The following is a 13,641-nucleotide window of genomic DNA, read 5'->3' as shown; positions in this document are numbered from 1 at the left end:
CACAAAAATTCCAGGAACTCAATGAAAATCACGCACCAATTAACCATTACATGGACCAAATGAGAACAATCAGCATATCTGGTTTCATCGCCTCGCACAGGCAAGCGGCTGTAGCACATACCTAACAATAACTGCTTGTCCACTGATGACTGTTCACAACTTGGGCATCTGTATGTATACCACCACCTGGCAGTACGCAAAAACAAGTTTAGTACCATGAGCAAGTATTATTTCTTATCACAGAAAACTGGCTTCCAGTGTGTTACCAGGTTTTCTTCTAGAGTACTGTGGGCGTTGTAGGATCCGTATCAGATAAGATCAACAGAGGACATCGAAAAAGTTCAAAGCAGGCCAGTTCGTTTTGTATTAAAGAGAAATAGGGGAGAGAGTGTCACAGATAAGTTGAGGTGGCAGTCAGTAAAACAAAGGCAGTTTTCGTTGTAACGGGATCTTTTCACTTAATTTCAATCACCAACTTTCTCCTCTGAATGAGAAAATATTTTGTTGACGCCCAAGTACATAACGAGAAATGACCAACGTTATAAAATAACAGGAATCAGAGCTCGCACGGAAAGACTTAAGTGTTAGTTTTATCCGCACGCTGTTCGGAGGCGGAACGGTAGAGAAATAGTTTGAATGTGGTTCGATGAACCCTGTACCAGGCTCTTTATTATGAATTCCAGAGTAGTCATGTAGATGTAGCTGAAGATGTAGATGTCATCTTTAGCTGCAGCGTATTATATGGTAGACAGTGATGTTAATGGTTCAAATGGCTCTGAGCACTATGGGCTCTTGCTTCTGATGTCATCAGTCCCCTAGAACTTAGAACTACTTAAACCTAACTAACCTAAGGACATCACACACATCCATGCCCGAGGCAGGATTCGAACCTGCGACCGTAGTGGTAGCGCGGTTCCAGACTGTAGCGCCTAGAACCGCTCGGCCTCGCCGGCCGGCAGTGATGTTAATAAAAACGGAAATTTTGAACAGACATTGAGCCTGGAATGCTCTGCCTTTGCATTTCAGGGTCACAAAGAGATGAAAGAAACGAATTAAAAAATCCAGAGCCTTACCTTCTGCTTGTCCGCCGCTGTGTGGGCGCTAAAGGCAAAAAATGAACAGCATTCTGTTAAACAGCAGCGTGAACACAGAATCCACAAGAGCGAGTCTATTTTTAGGAAGCAGCAGCAGAGAGAAAAATACATTTGCCAGTTTGGTGTAAACGTTCAACGTTGATAAACATAAAGCGAGTCCTGTAGTTTTTTTTCCGCTAGGGGAATCATGTGACCCTGAGCTGCTGAGGCGATGCGACCCTAAACGACACAAGACTCTTCAACATCGGCGAGAAATCCTTGATATTATTAACAGCAATGTAGTTCAGATGGTTTGCGACAGCGAGTGATAAATGGAAAGACCTGAAAATACAATGGTCAGAAACTGATGTTAGTGTGAACTAGAATTTACATGCAGTAGAGCAGATGATTTATTATTTTGGTTTCGTGAGACAATGACATATACTCGTATTTCCAGTGTACGATATGGCGGATACTGGAATCCACTGAGAAATATGCAATATCCTCTAATAATAGAAAAATATGCACTGCCTCACAAAAAAAAGGGAAGCAGCCAGAAAACTAGGACGGATATTATGGTAACTGCGTACATGTGCACACCTTCAGTATGTACGTAAATGATTAGAGATGCAATTCTCTGTGACGCACAGAACGGTCACCAGAGTGTCTTGGTATTGTTCGTGGTCAGTGTTGTGATAAGTCTGACAGGGTATTTAAGGGGTCTGAACAGCGTCAGACGTTGAACGATCGCTGTGAAGGACAAGAAGATTTCGCGTATCGTCTGTGGCAGCTTTATCAGTACGTAATAGAATTTGGAAGGGCCTCACTGTGTTTCCTCATTTGTCCAGCTGCTGGAATCGTGCAATATCCAGATTAGTGGGGCAGTCGGACATGACAGTGGCCAGATGTTGGACTGTATGAAAATGTGAGAGCATACACGTCGCCAAGATCCCAGTCGATCATGTCTCACCACCGCAAGAAAACATCGACATATTGTGCACCAGGCACATCGTTACCCATTCACATCTGCACCTGCCGTTAAAAAACAAGAAATTGACACTATGCAAGATTGAGTATCATCCCGCACCGTTAGCCGGAGATTCGCAGCAGCTGATATAGGAAATTATCGTCACGGGAGTAGGCTGCCATTAACACCACAACGCAAACGGCTGCGTTTGGGTTGGCGTCACATGGCGTTTAGCGATGACTCGCGAGTCTCCACTACACCGGATGACCATCATCGGCGACCAGGGTAGAGGTTCCATTCTTCCAATAATTTGGAGAGGCACAGCAGGGTTACTCCTGTAGCTTGGATCGGGTATGACTTCAGGTCACGACTGGTAATTATTAAGCGAACTCTAACGGCACAACGGTATGTCATGGACATCTTGAGTTCTCATGTGTTATCTCTCATGCGACAGTTCAATTGGTTGAATTGGCTCTGATCACTATGGGACTTAACATCTGGGGTCATCAGTCCCCTAGAACTTAGAACTACTTAAACGTAACTAACCTAAGGACATCACACACATCCATGCCCGAGGAAGGATTCGTACCTGCGACCGGAGCGGTCGCGCGGTTTCAGACTGAAGCTCTTAGAACCGCTCGGCCACACTGGTCGGCCTTGCGACAGTATTGTGGTCCCATTTTTCAACAGGACAATGCTCATCCACACGTAGCACGTGTCTCTATGAACTGCCTGTGTGACACTGACCAACAAGATCCTCAGGTTTGTCCCCGATAGAATATGTGTGGGACCATCTCAGTTATCAGCTGCGTCCAGTTACCAGTATCCAGAATATCAAGGACAAGTTACAACAGTTTTGGGCCAGCTTGCCTGAGGAGAGCCTTTATGATATCCTTCCCAACAAAATCAGAGGGTGTAGCCAGGCCAGAGGAAGTGCAACGTCATGCTGAACATCACATCTCAACCCTTGAAGTCCCTTTTACCTTCCCTCCTCCCGTTACGTGGCCTTCATTTTTTTGTCAGGCAGTGTATTTCCATTGGCAATAACCTTTTTTACCCTCAGATGTTATAGTAGTCAAATCAGCAGCATATATAGTGAAATAATATTCATCTCAACGCAGCTAAGATTACATACGTTTAATGTAGTAAGCATTATCTATGAATACAGCCTTCGGAAGAGGCATAACATTATACAACGTCCATCTCTAATGACCTTGTTGTTAACGAAGCTGTAAACTGTAATCTTCATTTTTGCGTAGCGCTGAAGGAGATTTCTGTTGTTTTGCCTTTTGCATTAAACATAACTTTCATTATCATGGGCAGCGCTGGATTAGCCGAGCGGTCTCAGGCGCTGCAGTCAAAGACTGCGCGGCTGGTCCCAGCGGAGGTTCGAGTCCTCCCTCGGGCATAGGTGTGTGTGTTTGTCCTTAGGATAATTTAGGTTAAGAAGTGTGTAAGCTTAGGGAATGATGACCTTCGCAGTTCAAGTCCCATAAGATTTCACACATATTTGAACTTTTTCATTATCATGGGCAATGAAGTGGGTCCATCTCGTTGAGCTACTGAGACTACCCTACGGCAAATGAATGCTTTTCACACCCATCAAACTGTCTTCCCTCACCGGCCGGAGTGGCCGAGCGGTTCTAGGCGCTACAGTCTGGAACCGCGCGACCGCTACGGTCGCAGGTTCGAATCCCGCCTCTGGCATGGATGTGTGCGATGTCCTTAGGTTATTTAGGTTTAAGTAGTTCTAAGTTCTAGGAGACTGATGACCTCAGGAGTTAAGTCCCATAGTGCTCAGAGCCATTTGAACCATATTTTGTCTTCCCTCGTCCTAAATATCGAATAGGAAAGTAAATCAGACGTTATCCGGAATCGTTGTACCAAAAGCCTCATTGTTTTCCCTTAACTTCTAATCTAAGTAGGCTGCCACACCAGTAGCAACAAATACCTCTAAACTTGCGTTTACGCATCTCTTTTACCCTAATGCATCGCGACTCCAAAAGTTCCCACTCCTATATCATGAGATCCGTCCTGATATCTGATTAACTGTCACCACTCGTCGTCAAAGTCATCATTCATCCACACCCTCTTCTTACTCCTTCTCTCCTTGCGATGCTTCAGCGATTTCTTCTTGTAATCTCCCTCCTATATACAATATCTCCATCCCTTCTTTGTCTTCCTTTATGATACACCTTGTATCAACTCCTAAGGAAACACTCTTCGATCACATCGCGGACTCTCTGAATCATAGGATCTCCTCCACGTTATAGGATGTTACAATACGTTATCCATAACTGGCATAGTACACTCGCTCTTAATACCCTCAGTCTAACATACGCTTGTGCCATTTCTTCATTGGGATTTTTTCTTCGAGAGACACAACCTGTATTTACATTCTCACAGACGACAAAACCTCTAATCACAAACACCAGAATCAATGAGAAAACGCCGACTCAGCATGTGAGACCCATAATATTAAACATTAAAAAAGTAATACATATGTTTCCTTCATTCTCATTGAAAAAAATTTACTGTCAACGATTGATCTGGAATTTCTCTCGGCTGAAGAACGTTACCTTCTAATAATCGGCAGCCTGCCTCTACTTGGAGGGACGAAACAACAGTAACGAAAACAGCACATTCCTGGCTTCAAATAACCTTATATACAAAAATCACCAAGTAGGATGTATGGAGACATTGCCAAATGTCAATAGTAGTAGTTGTTAAACTGGACGCTTGGTAAAATGAGGCGCTCAATCCTGCAATGAGCACCGAATTCTCTTGCAAAGAGTAAATGACACTGGTTGGTTCAAATGGCTCTGAGCACTATGGGACTTAACATCTGTGGTCATCAGTCCCCTAGAACTTAGAACTACTTAAACCTAACTAACCTAAGGACATCACACAATACCCAGTCATCACGAGGCAGAGAATATCCCTGACCCCGCCGGGAATCGAACCCGGGAACTCTGGAGCGAGAAAAGAGAACGCTACCGTACGACCACGAGCTGCGGACTAAATGACTCTCTCTGAAAAACGTTCACTTATGATCTTCCTAAAAGAAGACAATACCATTAAGGAAACGCACAAGGAACCCAAACCACAATGTCTTCCGCAAAGGAATTTCGACAACTGCGTGCAGATAAAGTGTCGCCTAGACAAACATTTCGTGTAGAATCACATTGCATAAAGTGAAAAATGCACCTCGTACAGCCACAACACTGAACACTACGTTTCCCATTGCTACGAAAGTTCTATTTCAAATTTTTAATGTCTCACAAACTCAGTTTATTTCAGTCGGTATTCGTGCTGAATTTTGGAAGGATATATCTTGAGTACGGAAATACACCGATGACCCAAGGCATTATTGCCAGTACCCGGGGCGAGACTGAATGTCATCTGATGACGTTGCGAGCATGTGGCGCAGTAAGGAAAGTATAGAAGCGCAGCAGAGCGACGATATGAACTACAAATGGGAAAAAACCATTGATTTAAGCCACTTTTACTCGGAACAGATAGTTATGATCTGGCGCCTGGGATCAGGCGGCTCAGAACGGGGAAACCGATCGGCTGTTCACGTGTTACTGCCGTGAACATCTATGGAAAGTGATTGAAGGACAGTGACGAGTGGGCGAGAAGTTGTTAGACTTGGACGCCTCATCCCAGAACGTGGAAGGCAGAGGCTTATCCATTTTCTGGGCAGTGTAGGCGCGACCTGTAGTAGAGCTGATGACAGAATGATATTGGTCCAGGCACAAGTCTTTCGGAGTACACTGTTAAGTGCACATAGCTGAACATGAGGCTCCGCAGCAGATAATCCCTACGTGTTGCTTTGTTAAGTAAACGACATCGACAGTTACGACTGCAATGGGCACGTGATCATCAAGATTCTAACGGTGGATCAGTGGATACGTGTTCGCCTGGCCAACGGTTCTTGTTACACCAGGTTGGTGGGCGTGTGGCGCTGCGGACATAAGTGAGATTTATGCTATAAGGGACATTCACCTTCGAAGGGCCTGTGGTAGTAATGGAAGGACTACACGAACGTTATTGCAGATCATCTGTATATTTTCATGCTCTATGTCTTCCACTACCGCGACGGCTTGTTTCAGTAGAATAATTATTCGTGACACAAAGCCAGAATCGTGCTACAGTAGCATATGGAGCTTGTTAGCGATCTCACGTTGATGTCTTGTTCTCCAAACTCGCCAGGCATGTACTCGATAGAGCTTGTTAGCGATCTCACGTTGATGTCTTGTTCTCCAAACTCGCCAGGCATGTACTCGATAGAGCACGTTTGTGTCTCTACCGGGCGTCAGATCCGCGACCACAAACCACCTGCCCGTAATTTACATAAAGTGCTTGATCTGTGTGAAGACATTTGATGTAACATACTTCCGGTAAAGCACCAAGGATTTGTCGAATCCGTGCCCGTCAGAATAGCGGCTGCATTCCGTTCCAATGGTGTACCATTACACCATTAAGCAGGCGGTCGCAATGATTTGGCAAATTTCTCCTTCGTTCGAACCAAATGCCAGCGAGACTTCAAAATTCACCCACACTGTGTTCCCCAGTTAACGAAGCCACCACCTCCGTCGGCATCGAGTTCAATTTTGTGTATAAAGTCTTCAAAGTGTTTCATCCTTACGGTCAGTGAGGGAAAAAACGCTGCTACCCTTTCACATCTGACACCAAAAAATATAAAATAGGAAGCCAAAGCTCCACTTCAACATTCACAGATCTGAAGACAGAGCTTCACTTCAAAAGCCTTTTGTCGGAAAAAAGTAACATACCTCACCTTAAGAGAACACTTTACTTGAGTGAATCGGTTAACAAAATGAAGTTATACTTAACCATTCATAACAAAAGAAAGTTATTTCCATCACGGCGACGTATGTTTGATCAGACTTCACTCACACAGAATGCGCAGAGCAAAAGACAGGAGAAACAGATGAAATAACCACGCGTACTACAGTAGTTTCCAGTGGTGAGTTTTGTATGTAAACGGTAGCGTACCTAGGAATACAAGATGATTTTTGGTTGGTACATCAGTCTAATGACTCATTTTAGAATCACGTGAGAGATAAACAGTTCTTTATACAGTTTTTGTTGTTGTTGTTCTTGTTAGACGTAGGTATGTTTTGGGCAGCATTTGTAAATCTTTCGCGTTGTACAAATTTAAGTGCCGTATATTATATTAAAGATAATTGGAGCATATTGTTAATTCTTCAGGTACTGGATTTTATGGTGAGTAAACTGCTACACGACAGGCCATTACAATTGCTGCACCAAGAAGAAATGCAGATGATAAACGGGTATTCATTGAACAAATATATTATACTAGAACTGACATCTGATTACATTTTCACGCAATTTGGGTGCTGAGAAATCAGTACCCAGAACAACCACCTCTGGCCGTAATGACGGCCTTGATACGCCTGGACATTGAGTCAAACATAGCTTGGATGGCGTGTACAGGTACAGCTGCCCATGCAGCTTTAACACGATACCACAGTTCATCAAAAGTAGTGACTGGCGTATTGTGACGAGCCAGTTGCTCGCCCGCCGTTGACCAAACGTCTTCAATTGGTGACACGTCTGGAGAATGTGCTGCCCAGGGCAGCAGTCGAACATTTTCTGTATCTAGAAAGGCCCTTACAGGACCTGCAACATGCGGTCGTGCATTATCCTGCTGAAATGTAGGATTTCGCAGGGATCGAATGAAGGGTAGAGCCACGGGTCGTAACACATCTGAAATGTAACGACCACTGTTCAAAGAGCCGTCAATGCGAACAAGAGGTGACCGAGACGTGTAACCAATAGCACCTCATACCATCACGCCGGGTGAAACGCCAGTATGGCGATGACGAATATACGCTTCCAATGTGCGTTCAACGCGATGTCGCCAAACACGGATGCGACCATCTTGATCTGTAAACACAATCTGGATTCATCCGAAAAAATGACGTTTTGCCATTCGTGCACCCAGGTTCGTCGTTGAGTACACCATCGCAGGCGCTCCTGTCTGTGATGCAGCGTCAAGGGTAACCGCAGCCACGGTCTCTGAGCTGATAGTCCATGCTGCTGAAAACGTCGTCGAACTGTTCGTGCAGATGGTTGTTGTTTTGCAAACGTCCCCATCTGTTGACTCAGTGATCGAGACGTGGCTGCACGATCCGTTACAGCCATGCGGATATGATACCTGTCATCTCGACTGCTAGTGACACGAGGCCGTTGGGATCCAGCACGGCGTTCGGCAATACCCTCCTGAACCACCGATTCCATATTCTGCTAACAGTCATCGGATCTCGACCAACGCGAGCAGCAATGTCGCGATACGATGAACCACAATCGCGATAGGCTACAATCCAACCTCTATCAAAGCCGGAATTGTGATGGTACGCATTTCTCCTCCTTACACGTGGCATCACAGCAACGTTTCACCACACAACGCCGGTCAACTGCTGTTTGTGTATGAGAAATCCATTGGAAACTTTCCTCATGTCAGCACATTGTAGGTGTCGCCACCGGCACCAACCTTGTGTGAATACTCTGTAAAGCATATCACAGCATCTTCTTCCTCTCGGTTAAATTTCGCGTCTGTAGCACGTCATCTTCGTGGTGTAGCAATTTTAATGGTCAGTAGTGTATATATTTTTGGAACTACTCGTATTTATACAACATGTGGACAGTTAAGCCATACTTCGTTGGTCGTGCGTATCTTGTACCTTGAAACAGAAGAAGGTATTTTACCATGCAACATGTCATACTTGCAAATGAACTGAATTCCATTAGTATCTTAATAACTTCACCTGTCTTGGAAACTAGTTTTAATTTCAATAGCGTCCGTCTCAAAATTTATTTAACTTGTAACTGGTTTTTAATAATACTTATGAGTAATTTAATTTCACTTACTGATTGTTGGTGGCCAACGGTCTTGCCGCAGTGGTCACATCGGTTCCCGTCGAATCACCAAAGTTAAAAGCTATCGGGCTTGGCTAGCACTTGGATGGACCACCGTCCGGGGCTGCCAGGTTCTGTTGGCGAGAGGGGTGCACTCAGCTCTTGTGAGGCCAGTTGAGGAGCTACTTCATCGAGAAGTAGCAGCACCGGTCACGATAACTGGCAACAGGTGGGAGAGCGCTGTACTGATCACATGCCACTCCACATCCACATCCGGTGATGTCTAAAGAAAGAGGATGACTTAGCGGCCGGTCGGAACCGTTGGGCCTTCAAGGGCTGTTCGGACGATTGTCTTTTTCTTTTTTTTCAACAGGTTGTAGGTGTGTAGTAAAGTAAAAATGTAACAGATAGTTGATTAAATACAGTGTTGCCAAGATATTCTAGATTGCAACACATTTAAATTTCAATAGAATATTTGTTACTAGGTACACAACTATGTTGTACCTTGGAACATGTTTTCACATTTGCGAAAATCTTAATTTTCCGTAATAATTTTTGTAATGTAGTGTGAGGAGGGCTATGCGAGAGGCTTTCAATGAATTCGAAAGTAACGTTCTATGTACTGACTTGGCAGAAAATCCTAAGAAATTTTGGTCCTATGTCAAAGCGGTAGGTGGATCAAAACAAAATGTCCAGACACTCTGTGAGCAAAATGGTACTGAAACAGAGGATGACAGACTAAAGGCCGAATTACTAAATGTCTTCTTCCAAAGCTGTTTCACAGAGGAAGACTGCACTGTGCTTCCTTCTCTAGATTGTCGCACAGTTGACAAAATGGTAGATATCGAAGTAGACGACAGAGGGATAGAGAAACAATTAAAATCGCTCAAAAGAGGAAAGGCCGCTGGTCCTGATGGGATACCAGTTCGATTTTACACAGAGTACGCGAAGGAACTTGCCCCCCTTCTTGCAGCGGTGTACCGTAGGTCTCTAGAAGAGCGAAGCGTTCCAAAGGATTGGAAAAGGGCGCAGGTCATCCCCGTTCTCAAGAAGGGACGTCGAACAGATGTGCAGAACTATAGACCTATATCTCTAACGTCGATCAGTTGTAGAATTTTGGAACACGTATTATGTTCGAGTATAATGTCTTTTCTGGAGACTAGAAATCTACTCTGTAGGAATCAGCATGGGTTTCGAAAAAGACGATCGTGTGAAACCCAGCTCGCGCTATTCGTCCACGAGACTCAGAGGGCCTTAGACACGGGTTCACAGGTAGATGCCGTGTTTCTTGACTTCCGCAAGGCGTTTGACACAGTTCCCCATAGTCGTTTAATGAACAAAGTAAGAGCATACGGACTATCAGATCAATTGTGTGATTGGATTGAGGAGTTCCTAGATAACAGAACGCAGCACGTCATTCTCAATGGAGAGAAGTCTTCCGAAGTAAGAGTGATTTCAGGTGTGCCGCAGGGGAGTGTCATAGGACCGTTGCTATTCACAATATACATAAATGACCTGGTGGATGACATCGGAAGTTCACTGAGGCTTTTTGCAGATGATGCTGTGGTGTATCGAGAGGTTGCAACAATGGAAAATTGTACTGAAATGCAGGAGGATCTGCAGCGAATTGACGCATGGTGCACGGAATGGCAATTGAATCTCAATGTAGCGAAGTGTAATGTGATGCGAATACATAGAAAGATAGGTCCCTTATCATTTAGCTACAAAATAGCAGGTCAGCAACTGGAAGCAGTTAATTCCATAAATTATCTGGGAGTACGCATTAGGAGTGATTTAAAATGGAATGATCATATAAAGTTGATCGTCGGTAAAGCAGATGCCAGACTGAGATTCATTGGAAGAATCCTAAGGAAATGCAATCCGACAACAAAGGAAGTAGGTTACAGTACGCTTGTTCGCCCAATGCTTGAATACTGCTCAGCAGTGTGGGATCCGCACCAGGTAGGGTTGATAGAAGAGATAGAGAAGATCCAACGGAGAGCAGCGCGCTTCGTTACAGGATCATTTAGTAATTGCGAAAGCGTTACGGAGATGATAGATAAACTCCAGTGGAAGACTCTGCAGGAGAGACGCTCAGTAGCTCGGTACGGGCTTTTGTTGAAGTTTCGAGAACATACCTTCACCGAAGAGTCAAGCAGTATATTGCTCCCTCCTACGTATATCTCGCGAAGAGACCATGAGGATAAAATCAGAGAGATTAGAGCCCACACAGAAGCATACCGACAATCCTTCTTTCCACGTACAATACGAGACTGGAATAGAAGGGAGAACCGATAGAGGTACTCAGGGTACCCTCCGCCACTCACCGTCAGGTGGCTTGCGGAGTACGGATGTAGATGTAGATGTAGAAAAAGACAGCAGCACACATTAAGTGAAAGCATTCTTTTAAAAAAAAGGAACAAGAAAATGTATTAAACTTGTATTGTAGGACTGGCTAAAAGTGCAACAAACCTTTTCATTATTTGAAAATCTCAACGCCTCTCTGCGGATTTATATCGAATTTTTCATTAATGGATATTTAATTTTTCTCTTTCTTCTGTTACTTTTGGATCACCAGTACAAAAAGCTATCCCAGTGAATGACCGTCGTCAGGTTGTTACAACTCTTTTCCATGAGATGGACAAATAATAAATAGAAAGGAATAGGGTTTCTACTGCAAGTTAAGGCATCCGCATTACTTTTCCTTGCAATAAGGAAGTAAGATATCTGATTTACACAGGTTTAAAACAATCGGGAGTAGAGGCGTTTCTCGGATTTGCTGCGATAGCAGAAACACACAGCCCGTAGTATCGGGAGGTCGTGACTCTTGGCTAACACTTGTTTAAGAATAATAGACTTGATTCTGTAATCTGAGTTTCAGTAACTCAGTCAGCAAGGCTCCTCGCACAAACATGGCGTCATATCGGTCCTTGAGAAGTTTGCGTACAGTACGCTTCTTTTCGATTAGGTGCAGTGGGCTGAAAGGCCTAAAACGCATATCTAATGTCACTTGCTGAGTTCTTTGCGATGTATATGATACCTTTATTGTTCACATTGTCTTATTTTTTATGTGAAACGCGTTCTGAAAATGCTGTGCTCGTTGTCTGCTTCTACTCGAATTTGGAAAATTTGCTAAAGCTTCTATGGATTTTCGTCGACTGATCATTCAGACACTCATCTTCAATATGTATAAGCTTGTCAGGAGTCTAATGCATTCCATCTCAGTTCGCAATTAGGTGGGAATGTAATTGGGGAGGTTTCCCATTATTTCTGTCGGTACTTGTCAGTGTATGTTCCCTTCCTTACTGATGGGTATAGCTTATTGTATGAAGTAGAATTCTCAGGTTTTAGCGTTTATTTCGGGCGCGGGAAGAAATCACTGGAACAGTTGATAATTATACTAAGGGCTATAGAAAATTTCGCATATCCACATCACGTAACAACTTTGTACTCTTACGCGCAAAGCCAGTAATGTTTCAACTGTAACAAAATATTATATTTTCATGGAAATTATGATAATACTTGCAACTGGATGACTTCAGCGTTTGCTCTTATTTTTCACAACCATCGATTAGTTATATGAGAAGATATTCCGTAACATATAGTATATTCCAATGAATCGACAGTAAGTTAAAAGTGAATATGATAAACGACAGGAATTGTACTCTTTCCTTTTCTTATGTAGTTTCTGATAGCTGAAAAAGTGATAAAAAAGATGATATGACCATTGCACAATTGGAGAAGTAGTTCACTGAGATTCGACGCTAAAGGTAGGTTCGCCATAAGTGAAAATCTGCTATACATATTTCATCTGGTCCATGACGGTCGCAGAGAGGGCAGCGCGTCTGATTCTCAGGCGGAGGTCCTGGGTTCGATTCCCAATACTGGCAGGCATTATTCCTTGGTGGGAGTACTGGAGAAGGGTGCAGTCTACCTCTTGATGCGAACTGAGGAGTAACTTGAATGAGAAGTAGCCGCTCTAAGGTCTGATTGTCGACCACAGCCTCGAGAGCAGTAAATTGTATCCTGGGAAAACAAGGAAAACTGAAAGAGAAAAGGCGAGAAATCATAGCAAATGATTGTCAAGATTTGCCTGCAGATCGTCATCAGGATATCTGTATCTTCTTTGCGTTTAAATAACCATTATTGAATTGCGCAGTCTATTAATGAAATTTGACCTTTGGCCATCCTTTTGAATTCCACGAATGTTCCACAGCCGAAGTCCTGCAATCGCATTCAGTTTCATATGGAGAAGTGACCGCTTAAATTCCACTTTAGTTTGCGGAATTCACGGTACACCACATACCCTCCGCCACACACCATAAGGAGACCTGCAGTGTATAGGTGTAGATACACATGTATGCAGCTGTCAGGAAATAACAAGGCCAAAATACACGACGAGTAATGAGCTGGGCACATATCATGCTGGTATCACATACTGGTATTTCTTCCAATGTGTATCTGTTACCTGTTAACGTCCCCTCAACGAAGTAAGTACTAATTAAATAGTATTCATTGATTTCACGTCAAACATTCGCACTTCATTGCCTCTGATGTCCCATCTACTTCAGCCCACGTGGATACTCAGCAACAATCGAGCGAGGTGCCGCAGTGATTAGCACACTGGACTCGCATTCGGGAGGAGGCTGGTTCAAATCAGCGGCCGGCCATTCAGATTTGGGTTTTCCGTGATGT

Source organism: Schistocerca gregaria, chromosome X (assembly GCF_023897955.1).
Source record: "Schistocerca gregaria isolate iqSchGreg1 chromosome X, iqSchGreg1.2, whole genome shotgun sequence".
In the NCBI taxonomy this organism is placed as follows: Eukaryota; Metazoa; Arthropoda; class Insecta; order Orthoptera; family Acrididae; genus Schistocerca; species Schistocerca gregaria.
The sequence above is the reverse complement of the archived record's forward strand: the minus strand, read 5'-3'. Positions refer to the sequence as shown.